At 31.2% G+C, this 27,644-nt stretch overlaps 1 protein-coding gene across 1 annotated transcript in view; it reads left to right on the top strand.

Moving 5' to 3' along the window:
• LOC126740475 (muscleblind-like protein 2) overlaps positions 1–27,644 on the top strand; it is a 529,138-nt gene that overhangs the window by 34,008 nt on the left and 467,486 nt on the right. The window contains exon 2 of the mRNA XM_050446506.1: positions 6,461–6,500. The gene's annotated coding sequence lies outside the window, so the exon portion shown is untranslated. The remainder of the gene's footprint in view (positions 1–6,460; positions 6,501–27,644) is intronic.

The following is a 27,644-nucleotide window of genomic DNA, read 5'->3' as shown; positions in this document are numbered from 1 at the left end:
ACATCTATTTCTGTTTGTGATACTGATACAAGAACTTCGGCTGCGTGTTGAAATGTAGTTGACTCATGTTTGAGATCTCTTAAGTAGTCTTGCTGAGTCTTGCCATTGTTTTCATCCTTTTCTGGTAAATCTTCGCTACTGTTTCTATTGTAAAGCGTTTGTTGGGTGGCAATGAACCGTTCGTGGAGTTTATTATACTCAGTTTCTAAAAGTTTCAGTTTCTTCTCCAAGATCTCTTTATCTCTGCTGACTTGCTCGAGCTGGCGCCTTAGCTCTTCCATGTTATTTAAAAAAACTACTAAAACTCCAAATACTTAAATAAGCGGACTATTTTTCAGAGAAAGGTATGGAAGTTTCAAGGATTTGAATTTATAGGGATTTACAAATGCCGATATTTTTTTATAAATTTCAATCCATAAAATTCACTGATTTTACATTGTAGGTAAAAGAAAGATTTAAAGGAATCCAAAAGGAGGATCTTTAGAGAATCCAACTTTAAAAAGACAACTGGAAATAAAATTCAAAAATTTTATGAAAATTATATTGATCTGTTTATTCGATTGAATTGTATTGAAAATTGAAACATTGGAAAAATGCTCTATTTATTGTTTTTGATGGATATTGAAAATACTAAAAAGTTAAACACTGCTAATTATAATTAAAAATTTCTACGTTTAATTTTCCAGAGAAATGTATGGAATTTTCTAGGATTTTTGGAAAATGAGTTAATGTAGATTTTTGATACCAAAGAGGATCTTTAGGAAACTGAAAAAAATGGTGAATATTTTTGTAGGAAAAATCATTTAATTCTATAGAAACCATGGACAAAATAAAAGGAAATTTTTGAGTTAAAGTACTGATTAAATAAAAATTTCAAACGAGATAGCTTCCATGCAATTTATTGCTTCTTTCCACGTCTCTATTTGCAAACATAGCTGAAGTTGAATCTTTCCCTGTAGCAGTTCTTCTATATAGAATTAACTGCTTACTCTATTTATTACACTCCTTTCAAAAATTTTGAATAAAATTGTGTATTCTTTAAGAGATATCGTCTGCAGACCTTGGACTTTCTTAGGAACATTTCCATTATCCATTCTCTAATTGCTCTTAAGATCTCATTGCCCACAAATTAAGCCATTTTGCAATGCTTACCTAACTAATAAAACTACACCATCAGTCTCCATGATTTTATTATTTACAACAATTTAAAAATACACTTTAATACTCGACGATTGTTCCTTCTTGGCTTCACCCATATTATTAATGCTCTTCAGAAAATTTTGAAACGCTACTGAGCTGCTGACCAACCTTTTGGGTTCTCCACTTTCTGAGTCAGTAGTAGTAACTCCAGACTCTGCACTGCCGATCCTCACTATCCGGTTGTTACCAAAAAATGGAGTTTTTTCATGCATTTTCACGGCGAGATCGTGAATTTTTTGAAACTGGCATTTGTTTCTCTCAATCAGGTCTGCTACTTTATCAGACCAGTAGCCGTTTGCTCTAGGGGTGCTACTGCTCGAAAAGCTGCTATAGTTTGCCGATGAGGGGCACTTCTTTGAATCTGAGCCCATGCCAGATAAACTCAACTCGGATGCGAGCTGGTCCATACTTTCGGAGCACTCCAGGTTGTCTTGGTTTAGGTTTTCCAGATTTTTTTCTAACTGCTTTATCTTTTCCTGGATTGTTTTCACATCTATTTCTGTTTGTGATACTGATACAAGAACTTCGGCTGCGTGTTGAAATGTAGTTGACTCATGTTTGAGATCTCTTAAGTAGTCTTGCTGAGTCTTGCCATTGTTTTCATCCTTTTCTGGTAAATCTTCGCTACTGTTTCTATTGTAAAGCGTTTGTTGGGTGGTAATGAACCGTTCATGGAGTTTATTATACTCAGTTTCTAAAAGTTTCAGTTTCTTCTCCAAGATCTCTTTATCTCTGCTGACTTGCTCGAGCTGGTGTCTTAGCTCTTCCATGTTATTTGTTGCTTCTTCCAACTTATTTATTGCAAAGTTCTTTGTTTTTGTGTGGGATCTGAATTCTTTGCTGGCATTCTCCAACTTCTTTAGAAGTTGAGCCTTTTCCTGAAGCAACTCTTGCACCTGCTGATTTGCTGCTCGGCACTCTTTTTTAGATACAACTAACTGCTTGCTTTGTTCATTGCGGTCCTTTAGGACGGTATCCAACTTTCTGGATAAGGCAGCATGTTCCTTAAGAGATGTGGTCTGCAAACTTTGGAGTTCTTGGGCCAATTTCTTGCATTGATTCTCCAGTTGCTCAACGCTACTGAGGTCTGGTTGGTCACAAATGAAAACGTCCTTTCTGAATAGGGTCCTGCAAGTCCTGGCAGTACCTTCTGTGGATGTAGATAAGTTGCTCTCGCTCCTTTTCATAAGATTTGGACAACTTGTATCCAGGTTGATGCGATAACGCTTATTCAGTTGCCTAAAGTTGATTTCTGAGCTTCGTCTAATTTTAACTGGGATCTTACTAGAACTGTTTCGGTATGGATGAGGTGAGAGCAATTTAGAATAAGTTGTTAATTTTTTGGACCAGCAGAACCGAACTATTAGTTTCGCAGCACTACATATTAATACGGAAATAACAAACGTGAATGTGTTCCAGATTAGTAAAGACCATCCAAACTTGATCCCTTTGTATTCGAGCCGATGCATGTTTTTCTCAATATTTTCCACCATCGATGGGTTTTCGTATAAGTCGTTCAGCTCTTTTTTGTACCTGTGGAAGTTTGAGATGCCCAGGATGTCGGTCAGGCACAACACGATCCAGAAGACGAATCCGTACCCAAACAGGGCCCTCCAATAAATTCTCATCGTGAAATTTAGTTTGTTGGCTCGTCAGGAAAAAATTAACAAAAATGAGATGTGAAAAGTTACGTTTTTGATTCAAACGTTCAAAGTGACACGTGATTTATTGGTGTGTCAGCAATGAAATGTCTAAAGTTCTTAGTATGTTCCCAAGGTAAATTTTTTTAGTATTTCGGTAGTGACAGCGTTCTTCAAATTTGGTGTCGGTTTGCTTAATTTCATCTACTCGGTTATCCTACTCGACTGCGCCAGCTGATATTCAATAATCAGAGCGTTTTATTTCATGCCGTGATGTAATATTTTTCTTGTATAATTAGACCAATTATGCCGAAAAAACATCATTTCTGGACGATCCAGATGCTATTAAATGAATGAAACGATGATGTAGGAAATAGGTTGAAAAGCTGGGTTATCATTTATATATCCTTATCTCAGTTTAATAATTAGAAGAGTATTGGAACCAAGTGATGTTTTTCTGGTTTATTTTGACTAACTACGCCAGAAAAACACTATTTACAGGCGATCCAGATGCTATTAAATAATTGAAACGTTGATATAAGACATGGGTTGAAAAGCTGGGCTCTCATTTATGTATCCCTATCTCAGTTTAGTAATTAGAAAAGTATTGGAACCAAGTGATGTTTTTCTGGTTTATTTTGAGTAACTATGCCAGAAGGACACTATTTCCAGGCCATCCAGACGCTATTTAATAAATGAAATTATGTTATAAAAAATAGAGGGACAAACGATATTTAATAATTCTAATAGGTCTGAATTTTCAAAAAAAACAGTTTAATGTCGCATACCTACCTAGTTTTTCGCAATTAAAAAAATCCAAAGATTGCTGTGAATTAATAAAATATTTGTTTTCGTTTTAAATAGACTTTGTAGCGACTTTTTAGCATTTAGTAGCATTTGCGTAACATCTATTATAATATCTAAGATTAACAATAAATTGAAGAGCTTTTGAAGTGTTTTTTTATCGGTATTTATAATACAATAGTAAATTGGCCTTGGATTTGACATATCATTGTTACGAATTGTCACGGCAACCTGTCAATTTCTGATATAATTCGAGTTATCCATAAATTTCTCACTGTAATTATAAATTCATCATCATTGTTGTATTATAAATTATAATTATTATGATCCTAATCGCGTTTATTGTATTGTTATTTATTGTTCGGTTATTCTAGTTTATTTTTATTCGTTATTATTGAAAATGCAAAGCTATACCAGATCGGAGAAAATACACTTCTTAACAATGGTCATGATCCACCATTTGAAAAAATTGAGTTAGAGCCGAAAATACGATTTTGCAAACTTTAGAGGCATCTAGGAAAACTGTGAAAAACAAAAATAGTCAATTATATTTTTCTAGGACTACTAGATGTTAAATTATTTAAGGCACTCTAGATTGAAATTTAAAAAATCAAATAATATAAAAGTTAGATGTCAAACGTTGACATATGGGGTATTTTTCTTGTAGATTGTAATTTCCTATCAAAATATGTGAAAAAAGTTGGGGGTTCCATTTAAAATGGGAAAGTTAAGATCATTTCCGGTTAAACCGAAGGTGACAGAAAACAACTGAATACGTCAGCCAATCCCAATTTGGATGCTACACCCACTTTTTTACAAAATTTCACTTTTTTAACTAAAATTAACAAATGTATAGGGGTGAACCACTTTCCTAAGACACCAGTTTGAAAATTGGAAGAGAATGAGAACAATATAATATAGAGACCATATCTGCTGGCTGCAGCTACAGATAGAGAACATTTTTCAAAATTCAATAACATGTGCATGACCATCCTACTCGACTGCGCCATCTCAGACTGAAGAAATACACAATCTCTTTGGAATACAAATATTTGGGCTAAAGCGAGTATATATTGGTCTTAGGAACAATTGGATCATCTATATTTATGTCAACCCGTTTCAGAAGCAGACCATTTCATTTGATGTTGTTGATTTGCTGCAGATCAGCATTAATCTTATGATGAAAGGTCTCTTAAAGTATAACTTTTCACCCTGTAAGCTGTTTACAAGAAAAACCCAAAAATTAGCAGAAAATCCTTCTCCATAAATAGCTAATCCAAAAGGGCAATTTCTATCCCAATAGAGAGTGATCGTCGTCAGTCAGCGGTTTAGTAACGGGCAAACGCGTACTATTTAATCCGAAGCACGCGTGTCTAAGGGACACGTGGGATTTGGGGGGAAAAGTGTAGAAATAGAAAGGGAAACGGGAAGTGCCCTTTTTGCTGACGTCGAATTGCCCTCTACCCCCTCCTGTCCCCGAACTACTTCTAAATTAGCAAAGTAGAGGACGCAATAATGGGTTTCTGTGGCCGTGTTTATTATACGAAATGCGAAACGTATGCGTGACGTCGTTCAAGACCCGCCAACCGACCAGACATAACCCTATTTCACCCCGGTGGCTGTTTAGAGTTTAGGGTTATTACCCACACGACGGTGCGACGTGACTCTTGTAAACTGCGAGCGGTGTCTTCGATGTTATTTAACTCCGTTTTATATGATACTTACTATAAAATGAACGTAAAGAATGTTCGGTTGGAGTTTTGCTATTTTACCACGCCAACTTTGTTGCCATAATTTATATACACGAAGGGTTTTACTCATATAAGTCTTGGTTTTCTTATGTGGGTATAGTTGCCCTTAACGACAAACTATTTTCTATGATCTGAGCGGAATAGTTCGCAGGTTAAAGTGTTTTTATGTCCTGTATACTTTTCATATCCAACGGATCTATAAAATCTATATATTTAGTAAACATGATAATCCATTTCTAAAAATCTTTACTGGACTAATATTCAGCTTTTCTGGAGGTTAAAGATTTGTTATAAAAAGGTGCATGCTATAACAAAGACTATTCTTATGAACACAGTAAAAATCTAATTTATTTATTTTTAATGAAAGGAAAACACTCAGAATTAGGGTCTGCATCAGCCGATCTATATAAATTCATTATAACGAAATATTTGTATTTAAAATAAAAATATTTATTGGGAACCGTGTCAAACCCCTCTAATAAATCCATCAACGCATCTGTTTTTCTTGTTTAATTTAGACTATAAATTAATTGGACCTGCCAAATATTTATTTATCCTTTAATTGCAATTTTTTTGACCTATCCAAGGCTTTCGATGGTGTCAGAGGTTTTGGATACACCTGATAAATGCAACATCTTTGCTGATATTTACTACTTAAACTTTGTCGCTATCCTAAGCCCATAAAGCGTATTTTAAACATTAAAAAGTTGCGGTTAAATGCAGCCAGTGCCAGACAATTTATTATAAATTATTCAATAGACATTTTCATCGGATCGCATGCAACAAGGTTGTGTACTTTTGTTCGGTGTCTTATTTTGTCGGGAGCGTAGTAGGAATATGGCTCGCGATTATCGATTTTGTCATTAATTGGTCTGGAATATAATCGGCCGGGCAGGTTTTTAGTCAATCGATATGCCATAGACAGGAAAAATTTAAGTTGACTCCATATGGGTTTAATAACCTTAACAATGGGAAGCCTTGGATATAATTATGAAAGGGCTCATTTTTCTTAAATGACATTTGTTATGTATTTTTAAAATGACATTATGTTTTTTTTTGTTTCAGGAAACTGTCTAATGAGTTCTAGTAATTTAGCCTTTAATTGGTAAGTAGTGCTACGTAGTAACACAAATACCTCCAGCTAAATAATTTTATATTCAACACATCAAATCCAGTAACTTTAAAAATGGAATTTCATTAGAAGTACAATCAAAGGCCTTGGAGAGGTCACAAATAATTGCTCATAGTCACCATCCATAGTTTGTAGGGAATTAAAATTGTTTTTATTTTTCTAAGCGAAGACCATGCGTCAGTCAAAAAAAAACCATGATATCAAATTTGCTAAAAAGTGATTGAAGACCTATAGGGATGCCACTGGCAGAGAAAATATTTTTTTGCACATCAAAAAATGCGTCTTAATGCATAGAATACATCTACCAAATTTCATAAAAATGTCTTTAGTATTGTTTAGGTTCTTAGTAAAAAACTGATTTTTTTTGAAAATTTTAAGACCCTGTATCTCAAAAGTTAAGACATTTAGTACACATGTTCATAGGAACTTTTTTTCTTAAAATGGGTTCAGGAATCACTTCCTTAAATATTAGCACCTCTTTAAGTATATTATGTACTTCATTCAAATTTAATACTAACAATCATGCTAGCCCTAAAAAGAATTTTTGTGCAGAAAAATAGGAAACATTTCCTTTTGTCTTTATTAATTTAATATTATTTATAATTTTTTTTAAATTCGGTTTTTAGCGCTTTTTTTCACTACTTCTTAGGGTTAATTGATTTATCTTATTAATTCTGCATTTGTTGTTTTTATTTACGTCCTAAAAAATCATATTTTTAAAGTTATTCCTGGGTTGATTTTGTCAAAGAAATTAATCAAATATGTAAAATTTCCTTAACAAGTGCCGAATCCGATGGTAGAATGCTCGAATATACTAAATAACTTGCCTGGAGTTTTCAACTATTTTTATAGTGATTTTTTTAAAATTTACTAGTGACAAAGAAAATAGAACTAGATTAATACACATTGTTCTTGTATATCTCTAATTTATGGTGGAACTAGAAAAATATCTAATACACCCGTTAAATATTTCACAATTCCCTAATGGGTGCTGATTTTCACAGCAGAACGCTTAAATTCTATGCCATATTTGGATTATGAGTTGAAATTTTCTGTTTTGAGTAAAACTTTTCTGGGTGCCGATTTCAGTTGCAGAATGCTCAAATTTATATCACGGGCAACATGTTGGGAAGGTCCAAGAATTCAATCAGATATGTTAAGTAGGCATGAAGTGTGCCGATTTCAATAGCAGAATGCTTAAATTTATATTTTAATTGAAATATTTGTAGACTATACTACGATAGTAACGTTTTTAAAAATGTTGATAATTTTTTGCCAATTTTAATTTAAAAAATATTTTATTTGTTAAATGTTTAATATTTTACTGTATAATTTAGAAAAAAATATTTATTTTTTTAGGTTGGCTTGACCACTACGCTACTTCTGTATTAAGGATTAAATTTGTCAAAGGAATTAATCAAATGTCTAAATTTCTTTGATGAGTGCCGAATTCAATAGCAGAATGCTCGAATTTAAAAGGCTTGCTTGGAATATTTATAACATTGCATAGGAAAAACATTATTTTATAATCGTCCTTCTTAAATCTTAGGTCTGAGTTGGCTTATTATGCTACTAAGAACGCGAAAAAATATTGAATTTTTCGGTTACTGTTTGAATACTGTTCGTGTATTAAGATTATATTTTATGTGTTTGTATATAAGCAACATTAATATTCTCATTGATGCTTGGCTCTGAGATTGGGTATTATATCTGAAAATATGAGAAAATAGTGACTTTTATTTTTTCCTTATTGTGTATTTCTTGTTGTCTTTTCCACATCTTCCTTAATTCTCTTTCTTTTCCGTACCAGATCTATATTGCAAAAAAATACATTCAAATTTTGAAAAAATGGTCGTTGATACGTTGATAAAATTATAAAATCTAAAAAAGGAGGAACGTCTAGAAAAATCCTCTATACCAAAAAAATGTTTAGTGTGTTAAATTCTCCAAATAAGGAATTTAAAAAAAAAATTCATTCCTATTTTTTGCAGAAAAAAATTACTTTAAGTGAATGAGACAAGATAAAAGATTAATTTGCTTGAAACATTAAAAATTTGTCTAAAAAAAAATCAATAAATGCTTAAAGAAATATTATACTTCAAATGTCTCAAAAATGCGTATAATCAGATGTCATGATGTATATTTGTTATGTATGTATCCTTGTTTATATCAATCTCCTGATAATTTACTTTTTTGTGAGTGTGAATATGATTGTCAACGTGCATTTATACGCTTAAATCAAATAAATAATTCTAAAGAAATATGTTAATCAGTCTAATGAGGAATAATGTACAAAAATACTAAATAATACCAAATATTTAAAAAAAAAACAAAATAAGGGCACAGATTTTTAGGTTTCGAAGATAAATAGTTTTATAAATTTATGTTTATATGGTGGTTTGACCAATGTTTTTTTTTTCTAAAAGAATAAGAGCAAGAATAATAAACAGTAAAAGCCCCAGGTATAGAGTCAAGTTATTTTGATTGATTATCAAGTTTATATAATTTTATTTACAGGTGTTTGTACATCTAGGTGTCTCTTCAATGTTGTTCGACTATTAACATAGCTTGGAATGACTATATTTTATGTAACATGATTTCTAGTCTTATTACATAATGTAATACATAAAGTAACCAAGTTGATTAATAAATTTGAACTTTGAATTTAAAGTAAAATAGTTTCTTATAATTTTTAGGTTGTATAGAAAATACCCCAAAAAAATATTTAAGGTGTTTTTATAATTGCCAATCATTTTCAATTTTTATAGTGTAGTTTGTACAGTTAAAATGTATTATATACACATCAAAATGGTCTAAAGAACACTTAGAAAAATAGTTTTTTTCGCCTTATAAATTTTTATATATTTATATTTTCATACGGAATAGATACTACCTTTAATATTAAGATACCAACGAAGTAAAATAAATATTTGGGTACAAAAAATCATGCTAGAAGAGCGTTTTTTGCTACTTGCACATTTTGTCGAAATAACGCAGATTATAATTTTTAAATTCTAACGCAATATCGCATTTTCTGTGGTTCCAACCGAACAATTGTGATTTAGTTTTTATTCAATAAAAATGGAAAGACGACGTTTAACTCGAGAGGAAATGCGAAGAGCAGTCGGAATGCTTGAGGCAGGAGCAAGTCAAAGAGACGTTGCAAGAGCTTTGGATACATCTCCTACACTGGGAGAACCGTTTGTGGACAAGATATAGAGAGACAAATGATGTTAGAGTACCGCATCAAGTCCCGTCGCCAGTTACCACACCTGCCCAAGACCGTTTTATAACTTTGCAACAGCCTCTGTTTTGGTTCAGCAGCTCTCACGAGTGCATAACGTCGAGGTTTCAGGTCAAACTATTAGAAACCGTTTGCATGAGAGAGGACTTCATGCCAGAAGACCCCTAAGGGTTCCTCGGTTAACTTTAGGAAATCGAGGTGCAAGATTAACGTGGTGCCAAGAACATGTTAATTGGAATCAAGAAAGATGGGCCACAGTTCTTTTTACGGATGAGTCTCGATTTTCATTTTATCCTGATTCTGGTAGAATTCGTGTCTGGAGAGAGGAAGTAATTGAAAGTCGTTTGCGTCATGCCCGGGAAGTAGTAAGGCAACGTGGTGGATCACTAATGTTTTGGGGTGGCATTAGACTTGACGGAAAAGCGAACCTCATTTTTGTGGAAAATACAATGACTGGAATAAGTTATAGGGATAGTATAATATTGCCTGTAATTGTTTCATATTTACGCGAAATGGGCCCAAATTCGTTGTTGCAACAAGATAATGCCCCATCACATCGAGCACGGATTGTACGAATCGCTATTGAGGAAAATCAAATCAATCTTCTACCCTGGCCCTCTACCTCACCGGACCTTAATCCAATTGAGCATGTTTGGGATTGGTTAAAAAGGCAACTTCTTCAACGATTTGACTTTTTTCAAAGCGCTCTGGAGCTTCGTCTTGCTGTGACACATGTTTGGGAGGAGTTGCCCCAATAATTAATTAATAATTTAATTTTAAGTATACCTAGGCGATGCCAAAGTGTTATTAATAATAAAGGTGGACCATCTGGCTACTAGTTTAATTTGTATTTGGTGAATTTTTATTTTTATAATTTTTTTTAATAAACGGTAATAAATGGGATTTTGTTCTTTATTTTTATTTGGGCCCTAAATTATGAGTAAATTATAATCTACAAAAAAAAGTTAATAATTATTCGAATAATGTAAAAAAATTGCAATAATTAACTTTTCTCCAATCTTCTCAAAAATATTAATATATTTGTATGTGTTCCCTAGACCATTTTGATGTGACCATGAACCAAAGGAGTTGCCGCCCACGACGCCGCCTCTATCTTCGAGTATTGAATTCTACAATCAAGTGGTTCTTTACTCAACCTATTACGGCCAAGCCACCCTTCCCTATAAACCTATAGTAAGGCTGCTATAGGGTAATAGGGAATAAAAAAGGTTTAAGGGAACCCTCCCTAAATCTTTTCATGGGTTCTATGTGTCCCTAAGTTATAAAACGATATTCTGATTTTGATAATATATTTTCTTTTATATACCCGTGTGTTGACGAAGTTTTCTGTTTAGGAGATTTTAATATTATCTTTTAAATTTTAATAATCCCCTTACATCATTATTGGAAATTATAATCTCACTCAAATAATTTAAGACCCAACCAGAGTCTCAGCTACTTGCAGCACTCTTCTTGATGCAATATTTGTGTCTAATGTGTCTCTGATACATAATAAAGGTGTCATTTGCGCAGACAACGTCTCAGATCACAACTTGGTTTTCTGTGTTTAAATTTAAACAGGGTACCCATAGTTCCTAAACTAATTGAGTACAGGTGCTTTAAAAATTTTAATAACCAACTTTTTTTTACAGGATTTATATTTCCTACCATGGGATAGCATTTTATATCAAAATAATATCGGTAGTAAGCTAGTACTTTTTATTAATTTAATTCAAACACTTTTTAATAAACATGATCCTTTTAAAAAAGCAAGAATTACTAAACCTAAAGCTCCTTGGCTAACATCTGAGGTACTTCTTTTCCAAAAACAACGCAATGAGGCATTAAGGAAATTCAAGGCAACAAGGGATATACAAGATTGGGAGAATTATAAATTTCTGAGAAATCATACTCTGGCTACAATTAGAAGAGAAAAAAAGAAGCACCTTAATCTGTTGAGTAACGAAAAAAATAAACGTCAGCTTTGCTCGTCATTAAAAAAGTTTAACATTTGTAGAGATAAAAATAATACCAATATTCCGGAACACCTGTCTGATCCAAATCAAATTAACATCTTTTTTTCTCAATTTCTTCAAAATTCTGCGAATTGTGATGAACAAGTTCAGTGTTATAATAACGGTGTATTTGATAATAGCCTGCATTTCACACTTAATCTTGCAACTGTTGAAGATGTAAGTAGAATTTTAAATAGTATTAAGTCTAATGCGACTGGTGTGGATCAGATTTCACCAAAAATGTTAAGGTATTGTAGCCCCTTTATTGATAAGTACATATGCCACATAATAAATTGTTGTATAGAAGCTCACTATTTCCCCGATCAATGGAAAATTTCGATTGGTAAACCCTTATCAAAAGCTAGCCCAGAAAATTATAACGACTTACGCGTTATAAGTATACTTCCAGTACTTTCAAAAATATTTGAAAAGGTACTTTACCATCAGATGGTTTGTTATTTTATTGATAATGACATTATTCCGGCTACGCAATGTGGCTTTAGGGAGAACTTTGGTACCTCTGTAGCTCTACTAAACGTACTGGATGATATAATGGACGCTATTGATAAGCAACAGATTGCTGTTCTGGTGCTTTTAGATTTCTCTAAGGCGTTCGATACAATAAATCATGCCCTTTTACTAGCTAAGCTTAAATATTATGGCTTTTCAATGGAGTCTATACAGTTAACTGAGTCTTATTTGAATAATAGATTTCAGACAATATTTACAAATAATTCTTGTTCTAATCAGGCTCACATTTTGTCTGGAGTGCCCCAGGGTTCAGTCCTGGGACCTCTGCTTTTCCTTGTATATACAGCAGACATTCTTAAGTCCTTAAAAGTTTGTAAGGTGCAAGCGTTTGCTGATGATATGCAGATATATACAGCTTTTAAACCTGATAATCTTAAAGAAGCGGAGATTGGTATAAACAACGACTTAAATATAATAAATCAATTATCTAAAAAACATAATTTAAAATTAAATTCATCAAAGTCTTGTTTTATGGTTTTTGGAAATACAAATAAAATTACAAATATTAAAAGTGTAATAAATGTTCATGTGGAGGGCTCTAAGCTTTCGTTTGTTGAAACTGCCAAAAATTTAGGCATTGTGATGGACAGTAAGTTGAGATTCAGGGAGCATGTTAAAAAAATTGTTTAAAAATCGTTTGCAGCTTTAAAACTCTTATATAGTAATAGAGATATTCTTAATCTAAGTCTTAAACGCAGCCTATGTGAGGCCATGGTGCTCTCTAATTTTAACTACTGTGATTATGTTTATGGTTCTTGCTTAGATACTGATTGTAAAATGCGCATACAAAAAATTCAAAATGCCTGTATCAGATTGGTTTATGGCTTACGTAAGTATGATCATATTTCGCAATATTATAAAACAATTAACTGGCTTAAAATTCTACGATTGTCCATCGTAGAATTCTTAATTTTTCCACTTTTTTGATAAAAATCATTAGCAGCCCAAAGGCACCTGCGACTATAAGGAATAGATTGTTGTTTAGAGCAAATGTACACGGGGTAAATGTTAGAGCTAGAAATAAGTTAACCGTGCCGGTCCATAGGAGTGCTATGTTTCAGAGATCGTTTTCTTACAATGCTGTTCAGTGCTACAATAAAATACCTACATAATTTGTTGACCTTCGTGCAGATAAATTTAGGAGGAAATATAACATTTTTCTTATGAATATTCAAAACAATTCTCTTACTATTTAATATGTATCAAATTTGCTGTTTTTTATAGAAAAAAACTTTTTTTGTGTTATATTATAATTGGGAATATTTCTTTAGATATAACATGTTGTTATAATATTACTTCAAATGCACCCTGATCTGGTTCAGTGGAGTAGCTATATAAAGCTAGACTGCGCCAGGTTCAGGTACTTTGTTTTTTTTTTCATTAAGTTTGTAATGTATTTGAATAATAAAAGACATTTATTATTATTATTATTATTATTATTATTATTATTATTATTATTATTATTATTATTATTATTATATCAAGTAATTAATGTATTTGGTTTTGTCTGCTTGATTTTTCTTCTATTTCAGTGTTATTTGCTAAACCTTGTTAAAAAATTTGGCTTAATTTAGCAATATTTTATAAATCACATAACAAAAAGCGCCCATTCTTTAAAATATAGCTTATTTGCACGTAATTGATCTCAAATTCAATTCAAACATCAACTAAGGACTTAATAGATTTATTTATTATCTATATATTTCTAAATTGTAATGCGCGCAGAAATTCGAATCAAAACCACTCTAATGTAGAAGGCACCTTTACCACCCCTTCAGGAAAATTTAATTCATTTTTTCATTCATTTTTTAGTCCTGGATGGCGCTGAAATTCATAAGCATGTGATACGATTTCTGATATTGTTCCAGGGGGGATATGTTCTGTGATTATACCTAGTGACAAAATTGTTGTGAAATTATTAGCGACTTCTGACGACTCTTTATCTTCGTTCTAGACCACCTTCACATATTACATCCATGGCGACTGACGAGTCTGTATACAAGCTTAGACTTCTTAGTATATGCCCTACAATATAAAAAAAAATACGGGACTGCAATATTTAAAAAAAAAAATCACTACATCATTTTATTTCATCTTGACCTCAGAAATGTTAATTTAATATCAACGTTAGGTTAAATTCGGATTCTAGAAGAATGAAGGATTACTTTGATTCGAATGGCTTCTTTCTGTCATATACAGGGTGTTCGTAGTTATCATTCAAATTTTACGAATTTCAAAACTTCATTTCTCGGTTTTTTTTTTAACTGTACACCCTGCATATTTTTTAGGCGTTTAATGAAGAATTAATAAATGGACATTTTTGATTATATACCCATATTAGTTATATTTAGTTGTTTTTAAAATATTCACAATAATAATTAAACAAGCATATTAACACCGTTATCCTTAAGTGTTCCATATGTACTCCGTTTTGTTCAAAACGGAGGACTGAAATTTGCACTACGAAAATTAAAGTTTTCCCAAAAATTTTAAAATATCGCTGTTTTAATACTTTTAATTATCCTTATTGATTTTTACTTTCTAGACTGAGTTTTCATTTGAACATAACCCTAATTTCAATTCGAAAAAATTAAACCTGATGGTTTTTGGTAGCAAAAATGCAGTAGAATTAGTAAAATCAAATTATGAATGTTTGCGTAAATAATAATAAATTTCTTTTTGAAGAACTAGCGCGGTCTCAATCTTGGTATTCTTATCGATTCTCATTTACGTTTTAGTTCACATATAGAAATGTGATAATGATGAATATTAAGGCGTACCAGGCTAAAGATTCTTTTTACTAATGGACACTTTTTGCACTTTAAACTCAAAAAATGTTAACCGAATCACTCGTTCTTTCAATCTATAATTATTGTAATTTTATATATTCTCCTTGTCTTTATATTCTTCACAAAACATTTAAATTTCGATCTTAAGAAACGCCATCAAATTTCTCATAAAAATTACTGAATTAAAATGACTCAAAGTAGAAAATATTTTGGGCAATATTTTTATAACACGACATTCTGCACATTCTGTAAACATAAGAAATTTGACGAAGTTTCCAATGCCCCAATTTCGAATTAGTTTTTATACTAGATCCTTTTTTTACAATGCAATTAGCTTAATCAACTTACTTCCCGATGAATTTCGCCTCTTTAATTTCAATAAATTCAAGTTTAAATTAAAAAAATATTTACTAGAAAAACAAAATTGTCCAGTAAATGTGTGACCTAGAGTTTTTCTTTTTTTATACAGAACTTTTAATACAAGAATTTTGTATTTACATTATGGTATACTACCACTTTGCTGCCCATGAGTTTTTGTTTATGTTTATTTTTACTCTCATAGTTAAGGCCTTTGATCCAGCTAGGGTTAATTCAAGTAACAATATTAAAGTAACGAATTTAGAAGCTTTGGCTCCAAATATCTTGTTAGTGAATTTAATAAATCATGGCGGTATAAATTTGTTTGAACAGTTCGGTAATGAAAGGTTCCTAACTCAAGTGCCTAGTTTTAAGATTTTGTTCAAAAACATTCGTTCATTCGTTTATAATATGTTAATGTTTATTTAAATTTTTTGGTCTATGCGCTTTGCTCGAACCAAATACTTGTTTTCTTGGTTATTATTAAATGGTGAATAAAGTTTAATTTTGTATATTGGGAAGGTTGTTGGTACTTCTCGGGTTTTCTACCCATTAATTAGGAGTAATTCTAGTATTCTAGTATTCTTCTATTAAATTATATTATATTTATATGTTGAGAAAATAAAAGTATATAAAAAAGAAAGTAGAATAATAAGGAAGGAAGGAATTGTTTTTGGAAGGCGCCCAATTGTTCCTTAAGGACTTTTTGTTTATTCTCATAGTTCAATGTAGTATATATTTTTCTTATATTAACAGTTTGTTGTAAGTAATGGTTACGAACGTATTTTGTTTCATCTAATAAAAACCCCAACCCAACCCAAACGTCAAAAATAAAAACTGAAGGTAAGGGTGTATTGCAACTTCTTGATTTTTTTCAAAAACAAAATAATCGTCAATTTTTTCCATTTAACCAATTTTCTATTTCCAAATCCCCAATCTCATACATGCATACCGAATTCGGAACACACTGTATAAGCTGTCTTAAAAGTCCCAAAACTTCTCCCCATTAAAGAATATTCAACGTAAAACCCAATTAAAACTCTTTATTTCCACGGATGAAACTGACCATCAGTTTTCCCTTGCATGAGGGGGTAAAAAAGGGGGCCAATATCCCTTAGGAGGGTAAGTGCGTGTGGCGGCGTCTTGTAGCTGCCGCCGCCTGGCCGCCGGCTTACATAATTAGGCGGCCCTGCGTCGTCGGCGGAGTGCGTCGGCGCGTCGCCTAGCCGCCCTTTATTCCCTCCCTTTCCTCTTGCCGCCCTCCTTCCACCGTCGTCGTTCTCCTCTTCTTCCTTCCAAACCCGACCGGAGCTTTTCGCGTTTCGCAGTCAGTTCCCTGCTATCCGCCTGTACGCTTATAGCTTGACCGCCGAAAGCTTTGTATCAGTGTCTTGATGTCTCGAGGCGCGCTCTAAACGTAAAAAAAAAGAAAAAATATTTTTTGACTAAAATAAATTTCGAGTATCTAAAGTTTGTACTACCTCGCGCGCCGGCACTGCTCTCGTTTGTGCGTCGGTTCGTAAACGAATTTTTTCAGTAAAAAAAAAAAACAAAAATTGTAAAAAAAGTTTGTTTTTTTGGCGCCAGTCTAGGAGGAGAGTTTGTCAATCGCGCTTTGACGTGACTCGCGGTTGTATAGTTTGATCGAAGGCTTGTGGACACTTTTGTTGGTTTTTCTGGGATTTTTTCCGAGTTTTTCAACTAATTATTGACAACCTGTTTTTTGCTTGGAGCGTCGACACTTCTTGATTGCTGATTCAATGTGAGTCTTTAAATTTTTCATTAAGTAATCTCGACTAGGTTTTTAGGGCTTTAAAGCTCACAATTTTTTTTATCACTACCACATCTTAATATATTCCTTGCTTACCGGCTGAATTTATCAAAGAAATCAATAAAACAACCCAAATTCATATTCATTTTTAAATTCATAAACCACACAATTATTTTATTTAATGGTGGCAGTTTAGGAAAATAGCATTAGAACTAGTATAAAATGCTATTCTATAACTCACTTAAGACTTCATGATGGGTGCCTAATTCCATAGCAGAATGCTTAGAATTATGTTTACACATTAGCCACTTCGTCATTCTTGAATTTGTTAGACACGAATAAAATAAGTAAAGCTTTTCTAAGGACGCCTAAGGAAAATAATATTTTTCTTTTATTTATAATAGTGGTAATAATATTATGCGGGGTATGTAAAGATTTGAAATAATTTGTTAAAAAATAAGTTATATTATAATGGTAATTTTAATATAATATGGGATTCTGGCCATATTACGAATGTGAAAAAATATTAATGCGGTGTAAAAGAAGGTATTAATGCGTCTATACCATTAATAAATCCACTTGTTTAACTGCTATATGTAGATGTTATCTAGTATTATCCTATTCCTTTCATCTTAATTGGTTGGCTTTTAAAAAATTAAAAAATCATCAATTCGAATACATAGACTCTAATGGGATCTCAATCCCCCATAGTATTTTGTGGCACTACTATAGATCTTAATAAATTTTGTCATTACTTTTTGAATAGCATTTAAGTAGCAAAGAAAAATTTTGAATTCGCAGCATATTTTGAAAAAAATGCTCATTTTAAATCAGGATTTTGTTCCAAATCAAAAAACGCAAAAAATGGGTTTTTTCTTAATAATTAGGTAATAACCTTTTTTCATGGTACTCTAGAGTAAATAATAAAAGAAGAATAAAACATTCAAATTTTTCAATTGCAGAATGCTCAAATTTATATCATAAATAACCTGCTTGGAATATTTAAAATGATGGCTCATTTTCCACTTTTTGGCAATCTTAACTTCAAAAATCACCTAATTTGCAGAATTTTAATATATCCCACGCATTTTATTTGTTACGCTAAACATTTGATACTATTTTGCAACTCGGGTCTTATGAAGGTTAAATCTATAAAAAAATTAATCAAATATGCTAAGTTGCCTTGCATGTGTGCCGAATTCAATGGCAGAATGCTCGAATTTATATTTTAAATCACAAATCTGAAATATTTATAGCTATTCCGATCGTAAGGTCCCATTTTTTACTTTTTGCCAAATTTAACCTCAAAATTAATTTATTTGTTTTTACATTGACTTGATCATTACGGTACTTCTGTATAAAGCGTTAAGCTTCTCAAATAAATTAATATTTCTTTGACGAGTGCCGAATTCAATTGCAGAATGCTCGAATTTCTATTAATAATGACTTGTCTAGAATATTTAGAACTATTCTTACAGTTGGAATACAGTGGAATATTTTTAATTTCTGAACAATTGTTAAAATTAATTTTATTTGCCAAATTTTAATTTGCTGGACACATTTTTTTTAAATTACTGGCTCAAATGTCTAAATATTGAAAAACCATTAACTGGTTTTTATGGTTTAAATATGGTAAAGAAGAAAATCAATTATGCTTAGTTTCGTAAAAATGCTAACGTTTATAAAATGAATAATGTTCGATTTTTTACCTTTTTATAAATTCAACCTAAAAATTACCTTATTTGTAAAATTATGATTGATGGATGCCGAATACGTTCATGGATTATAAATTAAATCTGTCAAATCTTACACGAATGAAATGAGTAGAACTTTTCTATGTGCCGAATCCAATTGCAGAATGCTCAAATTTATATCACGGATAATACGCTTGAAATATTTATAATGCGTTATTTTTCACTTTTAGGCAATAGTAACTTTTAAATTATTTAATTTGCAGAATTTTAATATGACCAACATATTTAATTTTTTATTTTAAGCTTTGAAAATATTACTTTTACAAGTTGAAGAAATTTTTTAGTTGTAAGAGATATCGGTGTTAAAATGTATAATCAATTAAGATATTGGTTGCATGTTTCGCTTCTACATCATCAGACCTAAAATCCATCACATACACCCATACTACATCTATGAACTCCACGATACCACTGCGAGTAAAATTTCCTAACCACAACATAAAATAAAAAAAATAAAAAATTGAAATAAGTCCTGCGGTTTATACATCTATCTCTTATTTTAATTTACTATATAGATTTTGATACCAAAAATTTGCTCTATATCTCTGAAAATTTTACTCTATATCTGTAATTTATGTAGAATTAAAATAAAATATTTAATATACTCGTTAAGCGTTTCATATTTTCGTAATGGGTGGCAAGTACAATGGAATTATACCTAAATTTGTGCTTACAGTCTAACCACTACATCATTCTTGTATTGTGACACCAATAAATAAATATCTTGTGTATCAAATTCAATTGCAGTATGCTCCAATCTATATCATGGATAACGTACTTGGGATATTAGCAATAACACTTCATTTTTCACTTTTTGGCAACTTCAACTTCCAAATGGTTTAGTTTTACTAATTTCAATATGTCTAACGTATTTTATTTCTTATACATTGAAAAAAATAAATAAACTATTCCGGCACTTGTGTCTTATACAGGTTAAATCTACCAAAAAAATCAGACAAATATGCTAAATTGAATTAATGTGTGTCGGATTCAATGGCAGAATGCTTCAATTTAATTTTTAAATTGCATGGATTTCTGAAGACATGGTTGATGTTGATGAGCTAGTTAATGGACGTTAAATATGAAAGTTATGCTTCTTGCTTTGAAATCTATTCTAAGTGGTGACCCATTGACTTTTTGGCAATTTCAACTTCAAAATTTAAATATATATATGTTACTGTATTAATTAGAAACAATAAGATTTTTTTAGGTTGTCTTGAAGATTACACTCAGTGGTTGAGTTTGTCAATGTGAAAAGAATTAATGAGTGTCGAATTCAATAGCAGAATGCTCAACATAGTCCAATGATAATAACCTGGAAGATCGGTCAAATGAATGTAAAACGGCACGAAATTTTAAATATTAAACATTGTGTAAAGCTGTTCATACAAATCAATATTTTTTTAAATAAATCATTATCCTAGTATCTCACAACCTAAAGACGTAAAAAAATAAAAACCTTGGCAAAAAAATACCACGTATGTGATTTTTCCAAATTTTAAGCACACTAATTTTAAATGCGTGAAAATTATACTTTTATTGCTAAAATATGATAATGTCTCAATCAGCATGTATGTATTTAGCAATGTAATATACTAAGGGCTTCTGATATCATTAAAATGTTAAAATGCACTTTATACTAAAACTTCCAATTATGCCTAATAATGTAAAATTTTTAAGCCTGAATTAACAAAACCTAAATATATAGAAACTTTAGTTACAAACAAAAGTAAATCCCTTGCCCTCCAATTTAAATTTAAAACATAATTTGCGAAATCGTTTTTGTGACAAATAATTAGGATTATTTAAATAAATGCGGTACGTTAAACATTAAATATATAGAGGGACGTGTCCCGTAAGGCTTATTGCGTCCATGTGCCCGCCCCGATTTACTATTATTATTTCAATTAAATTAACAGAAACAAATTAAATATTCGGCAATATTTAATAATAATTTCATTTTCGATTTGTGTCATTTTCAAATGTTGTTTTCATTAATTAAATGATCATATAATGTTCCCTTTTAATTGTTCCCAAAATTTAATGTATAATAGCAGGTCAGCCTTTAGTAGCTAAAACACGCTGTATATGTTTTGTTTTGTCACTTTTGAGCAGTTTTTAAACTAAACGTTATTTTATTTTTAAAACTTTAATTATTAGAGTGCCTTAAATAACCTTCAATTATTTATTTTATATGAAGTAATCCCGATTTGCTTTTTTTGCAATTAGAGAAAATATTCAATATACACATTAAACATTTTTATAAATTAAATAGTTAAATTTATTTTTAGAGATTAACCTTTTCGTCATTCTTGGATCATGAGTAAACTTTGTCAAAGACACCAATGCAATAAGTAAAATTTTACTGGTGTGCTGAATTCAATTGCAGAATGCTCACATTTATATCCTTATTAACAGTAATGGAATAGTTACAATAATGCTTCACTTTCAACTTTTTGACAATTGTATTTATATTTTTTACTACTGCCTCAAATGTCTAAAAAAGTGATTTACATATGTTAAATAAGCGAATCAAATATACAAGTTATTAATCAAATATGCTGAATGCCGAATTCAGTGGCAGAATGCTTAAATTTTAATATTGTGGCATACCTTAATTATTTGTATAAGAATTTTGATAGGAACATTTTACAAATTAGTATAAAATTGCTGTTTTCACTTTACGGCAATGTTAGCTATTTTATTTGTGAAATGTTAATATATTACATAAATATTTTAAAATATTTATGGCTGTTATGGTCTAGGTTTATATAGGTTTATATCCCTAACCCAATATTGAATTTTTCTACATTTACTTACTTTTTTTTTCGTACTGCTAGAATCAATTTAAATTTGGCAAACATTTTCTCGATAAGTGCCAAATTCAATAGCAGAATGCCCGAATTTATACAATAAATGATTCGCCTGGAATATATACATTTACTTTTATAATCACGTTTTTAAAATTAATTTTTTATTTTTTGACAATTGCTCTCTAAAATTATTTTAATTTGCAAAAATTTCAATTTATGGACACTTTTAATTTCTTGTCTAAACCTTGAAAAATCTTTAATGGTTTAAGAATGTCATAAAACTGATTTAAGTTATCTAAGTTTCTTTGATGAGTGCCGAACTCAATGGCAGAATGCTTAAACTTATGTTTTAAATGACATGCCTGGAATATTTATTGATATTTCGATAGCAACGTTTAAAAAATGAATAATGTCCCATCCTTTAATACGTTTGACCAATTTAGCGTCAAAAGCACTTTATACGTAAAAATATTTACGGCGTTTTTAAGCACTATCAGATATGTAAAATTTCCTTTATGACTGCCGAATTCAATGGCAATATGCTCGAAATTATATTTTATTCTTAACTAGTGATGATATTTTTCGTTTTATTCATCAAGTATATTGAAATTTCGTCTGACTTCCTCCTACTATTGATAATAATCAACAAATTAATAAAATACTCTCAGACTATTATTACATTTACCTGTCTTTATTAACTTAGCCCATACCATCATTAGTAATTGTTGTATTAATGTGCGGTAATCACTCACCAGCCAGAGATCGCAACTGCGTAATACAGTTAATTAAATATTTAGGTCGTAATGTAGATAGGAACTAGACAGTCATATTAATTTTATATGAAATATTTAACGGCAAAACAGGAATTTGCACAAAAAAAAGTGTCGCAACGTAAGAGAAACCTAAAACCGATGCAAAATATCGTTTTACTTCGTCGGACTGGCAACGATTATTATTTCTCACAGAAGTTTTTGTGCGAATTAGACATGGACAGCTTGAGCATGAAGCGCTTTAATGCAAAAACTGTTTTTTACGTAAGAAAATGTTTATTATATAAGGGGATTTTAAACAATTAACGTTATATATTGATTTTAGAACATAAATTTCTATTCAACCTACGCCACTAAAGCCATGAACTATTAATATTCATAAATCAAGCGCACACGTAAATGAACATTCTAATAACAATTTCGTATAAATATTTAGAGGCAACTAACCGAGGTTTTATCAGAGTTTATTGATAAATTCTGTTTTATGCCTTGTTAACAAAAACCTTTTTTTTTCGTTTGATAATTTGTTTTAGTAACCGAGTTATAGCAGGTTTGTTGCTCAATACCGGAAGCATTGTAAGTTGTCCTTGATTAGGCGTTTTTTAATTTTCTATTGAAAATCTTATGAAGGCATTCTGTGTGTGAGATAAATCTATCAAAATCCATCAAGTTGAGTATTATAGGCAAAAATGGGCTTCATCTTCTATTTGCCGGTTCTCTACTGAATAACCATTACAGGTTTTAAGAACTCATCAGAATGTCGATGTTTTTTTTTGTACACTTAAGGGAATATTGTTCCCAAGATTACCCCCTCTAAAAGTTGAGTAACTCAAATAAAATCTCAATAACTACCAAAGGCAACTTAATAAAATGAAATGCAGTTAATCCGAGTTTAAGACGATTCTAATAAAACTTTTTGTTTTACTGTGAGTTTTTTAAGAGAGTTTTTTTCTTTTTCTGCTACTCATCTTCTCTATAGCCTGTTCTCTTTCCATTCCTAATCAATCAAATTTATAGTTTTTTGATGGCTAAATTTTAAAACTCATTGAAAGGTCTCATGGAGGACTGAACGGTTAACGTGTTTGCCTCAAAATACTTAAATTTTTATATAGCTTGCGATTATTAGGTTAAAAAAATCAAATACGCTTGAAAACATTTTAAACGGTCTTTTTTTTAATCTAATTACAGGCAGTTGAGTCAACAGACTGCTCTACTTCTTCTTTTTCTTCTGTAACGTCAACTGCCTGGAAGAAATAATTGATTTTTTCCTTTACAGGATTTTCTTCGTTTCTTTCTAAGCATACTGACAGTAGAACTAATCCACAGTTCTTCTTGTTCTTTGGTAACATGCCTTTTAAAAATTATTAGTATTTCTTACAATATTTAAAAAAAATATATTTTTTTTGAAGCCTACTTTATCATTTTTAAATATCTTCCAGACATTTGACGTCATGTTTTTTTCCCTAATCGTTCCTGAAAAAAGCTACAAATATTTATTTTTCTTTAGATTTCTCATTCTCTCTCTCTTCTTCTTGTTCATCTTGTATAAGGTTCTTTTTGTCTTACAGCTCAACTCCTCCATATGCTGCTTTCTCGCAATTTTAAATCTTGATTTTCTGGAACTTTGAAAGTCATTCGGAGGTCGGATGGAGGACTGAACGGTCTAAACATACACAACGTTTGTTTTAAACTATTTAAATTGTAATCTAGCGTACTATGACTATATTAAAACAGTCAAGATGGCTTGGAAAAGTTCTTGAACAATCTTTTTCTTTCGTTTTTTTTTCTAAGTCTACTTACAGGCAATTGAGTTAACCTACGGCTCTTTTTCTTTTCTTTCTGTTCCTTCGGTGACATCAACTGCCTGGAAGGAATTATTCGTTTTTTCTTTTACAGGTTGTTGAGTAATTATAGCAAAATGTGGTTCTTTCTTCCTCTACAGTTCAACTCCTCCATATCCTTCTTTGTCTCTTTAGAACCCATTAGTTATTTTTTATATCTTCAGGACGTTTTATTATGACCTTTGGTTTTCTGATGCACAATTATTTTTGAAAAATGGTCCAAATTTTTCTTTTTCTTTTCTTTTTTTTCGCCTCCAACACTGGTACTTACAGTACTTCTGAAACCCAACCAAATACCTTGACTTATGACCTGATAATCAGCATTCTTTAATTCTGAAAAAGGAATATTTGTCCATGAAATATTCCGTGATGGGTGCCCAATTCAATAGCAGAATGCCTAATATAATTTTTTATGTTATAATCCAAAGTTTTATCTATTCTATTTGAAATTGGTAAGATATTAAATTTTTCACAGTTTTAGAAAAGATTGCATTAAAACTTGAATTTTGAAATTGAAATGAGCCACATTTTCCTTACGAGTGCTGAATTCAATACCAGAATGTATAATTTTTATGCCTGAAAGAAAGTTTTTCCTTGACTGCTTTTTGGAATCTGATTTCTCTACTTTTGCCATTTTAAGTAAATTTTTATTAAATATTTCAATTTTCCTTAGTGGGTGCCCAATTTAATAACAGAATGCGTACATTTATTTCTATTGATCTAAGGTACGCCAATCTTGGATTAGTTGAACTTGTCAAGGATATCAATGGAATAAGCCAAATTTTCTAGACAAGTGCCGAATTCAATAGCAGAATGCCTAATCTATTGCCTTAAAAATCGTTCATCTGAAAATGGGAATAATATTTAATTATTCTACTTTTCTCTTAATGATTTTCTCTTTTACACTAGAATAATCAAATTTAAATAAATATATATTTTTTTTTAACTTTAGATTGACCACTACGTTAGTCTTGTATTAAAAATTGAATTTGTCAAGGACACAATCAAGTGTATTGAATTTTCTTGATGTGTGCCGAATTCAATAGCATAATGCTTAATTTTTATGACTATAAAGAAGTTTTTCTATGACTTTCTTTTTAATCCTCTACTCTTGCCATTTTATGTAAGATATATTAATATTTTAAATTTCTTTGGTGGGTGCCCAAATCAATAGCAGAATGCCCATTTTTTTTTTAAGCCCAATGTCTAAAATATGATTCATCATATCTGAAAATAGATAAAATTCTAAATTTTTCGGCATTTTTATTAATTACTTTTACTTATTTTAACCACTACGTGATTCTTGTAATATCGATTGAATTTGTCAAGTACATTAATCAACTGTATTTAACTTTCTTGATGAGTGCGGAATTCAATAGCAGAATGCTTAATTTCTGTGACTATAAATAAATTTTTCATCGACTTTCTTTTTGTTCCTTTACTCTTAAGTAAGATTATAAAATATTGTCAAATATTGCGAATTTCATGCTTGGTGCCCAAATCAATAGCAGAATGCCAACTTTTTTTATTTGAAGTTTACTGCCTAAAATGATCTTTATCATATATAAAAATAATATAATATTGAATTTTTCTACTTTTTTTAGTAATTGCTTTCTTTTTTACTATATGAACAACCAAATTTAAAAAAAAAAAAAATTTTTTTTTACTTTTAAATAGTCAACACGCTATTATTGTGTTATGACTTAAATTTGTCAAAAACACGAATCAAATAAACCAAATTTTCTTGATGAGTGCCGGCTTCAATAGCAGAATGCTTAATTTCTGTGACCGTAAAGAAGTTTTTTTATGACTCTCTTTTTGGTCCTCTACTCTCGCTATTTTCAGTAATATCCATTAAATATTTTAAAATTTCTTGGTGGGTGCCCAAATCAATTGCAGAAGTCTGCCTAGTTTTTTATTTTCAGCATATTGCCTAAAATATTATTCAACATATTTAAAAATTACTATAATCTGGAATGTTACTCTTTTTTTTATTAATAACTTTCTTTTACATTAGGTCAATAACCAAATTTAGAAAAGATATTTTTCTTTTTTACTTCAGAACAACCATAAACAATTATTATGTGTTCAATTTCTTAGGAACAACATTTTTTCAAATGAACGAAATTTTCTTGATCAGTGCCGAATTCAATGGCAGAATGCTCAATTTACTTTTTTTTGTATGTTTTTCTTACTGAAAACTAGTTCCTATGGTCCTACCATTTAAAAAAAAAATTCTATTGTAACTTCTATTAAAGCAGAACCGTTATACGTTATTTTAAAGATCATAGATAAGCCCAAAAGCTAAACCAATAATCCATCAGGACATAAGAAATCAATAAATCTAGGCAGATTCGACTCGTCAATCAAAAAGTATTAAAAAAGCTGGTCCGAGGCGATACAAAGTCGAACGGAGAAAGTTTCTGGTAAATGTCAGGCGACAAGAAAGGGGGGATCCGACTAAAATAAACTGAAAATGGCAGCCTGGGGGGGTTCGACCTAACCGTTGTCCGTCGCGTTTACTATATCTAATCGATTTTTATATACCAGGGACAATAGAAATAAAAACGATCTTGCGGGGCTGATATCGATACGATCCGGTCGACTCTAACTTAATGATAAGGCTCCAGGCGGGTATTTCAAAAGAAAAAAAAAGATGACAAATGAGCCGGAACAATAGATTTATGGCGGATCAGGTTTCCGTAATATGAATTAGGCCGTAAGGGCGCGCGCGGGTAGGGAAGAAATGAAAATACGACTTTCCGTCTTTTTAATAATTCGCCCCGTTTCCACTTTATATTTGTTTCCTTTTAAGCTTGACAGTCGAATCACGCAAATTGAGTTTTATTTGCGTTTTTCATAATAACGTGATTTTTCAGGCCGATTTATTTTTTTATGAGGGAGTGTCAAAGAGATTGCTTTTTGATCGTTATCCCTCCTATATAGATAAAGTAAAAAAAATAATTCCAGGAAAATGGAATGCATGGAAGACAATTCACAACTATTTCGAAGCCTAATTACAAGAATAAGGGGTGAATTTCATTTTCCTGCATAACCGAAAGTCCTCAAAAGTTAAAACGGACACTGTTCAAAACAATGGTGTATCTCACCCTAAACTTTTTATGAGTACTACCTGACTAGTTATTCATTAAATAACTGAGCCTCTAACTAAGCCCAGGAAATAATACCACATACTATGATAGCTATAAAGCTTGGACTCTTTAATGCTGAT

The sequence above is a fragment of the Anthonomus grandis genome, chromosome 9 (genome assembly GCF_022605725.1).
Source record: "Anthonomus grandis grandis chromosome 9, icAntGran1.3, whole genome shotgun sequence".
NCBI classification, from domain to species: domain Eukaryota; kingdom Metazoa; phylum Arthropoda; class Insecta; order Coleoptera; family Curculionidae; genus Anthonomus; species Anthonomus grandis.
The sequence above is the reverse complement of the archived record's forward strand: the minus strand, read 5'-3'. Positions and strand labels throughout refer to the sequence as shown.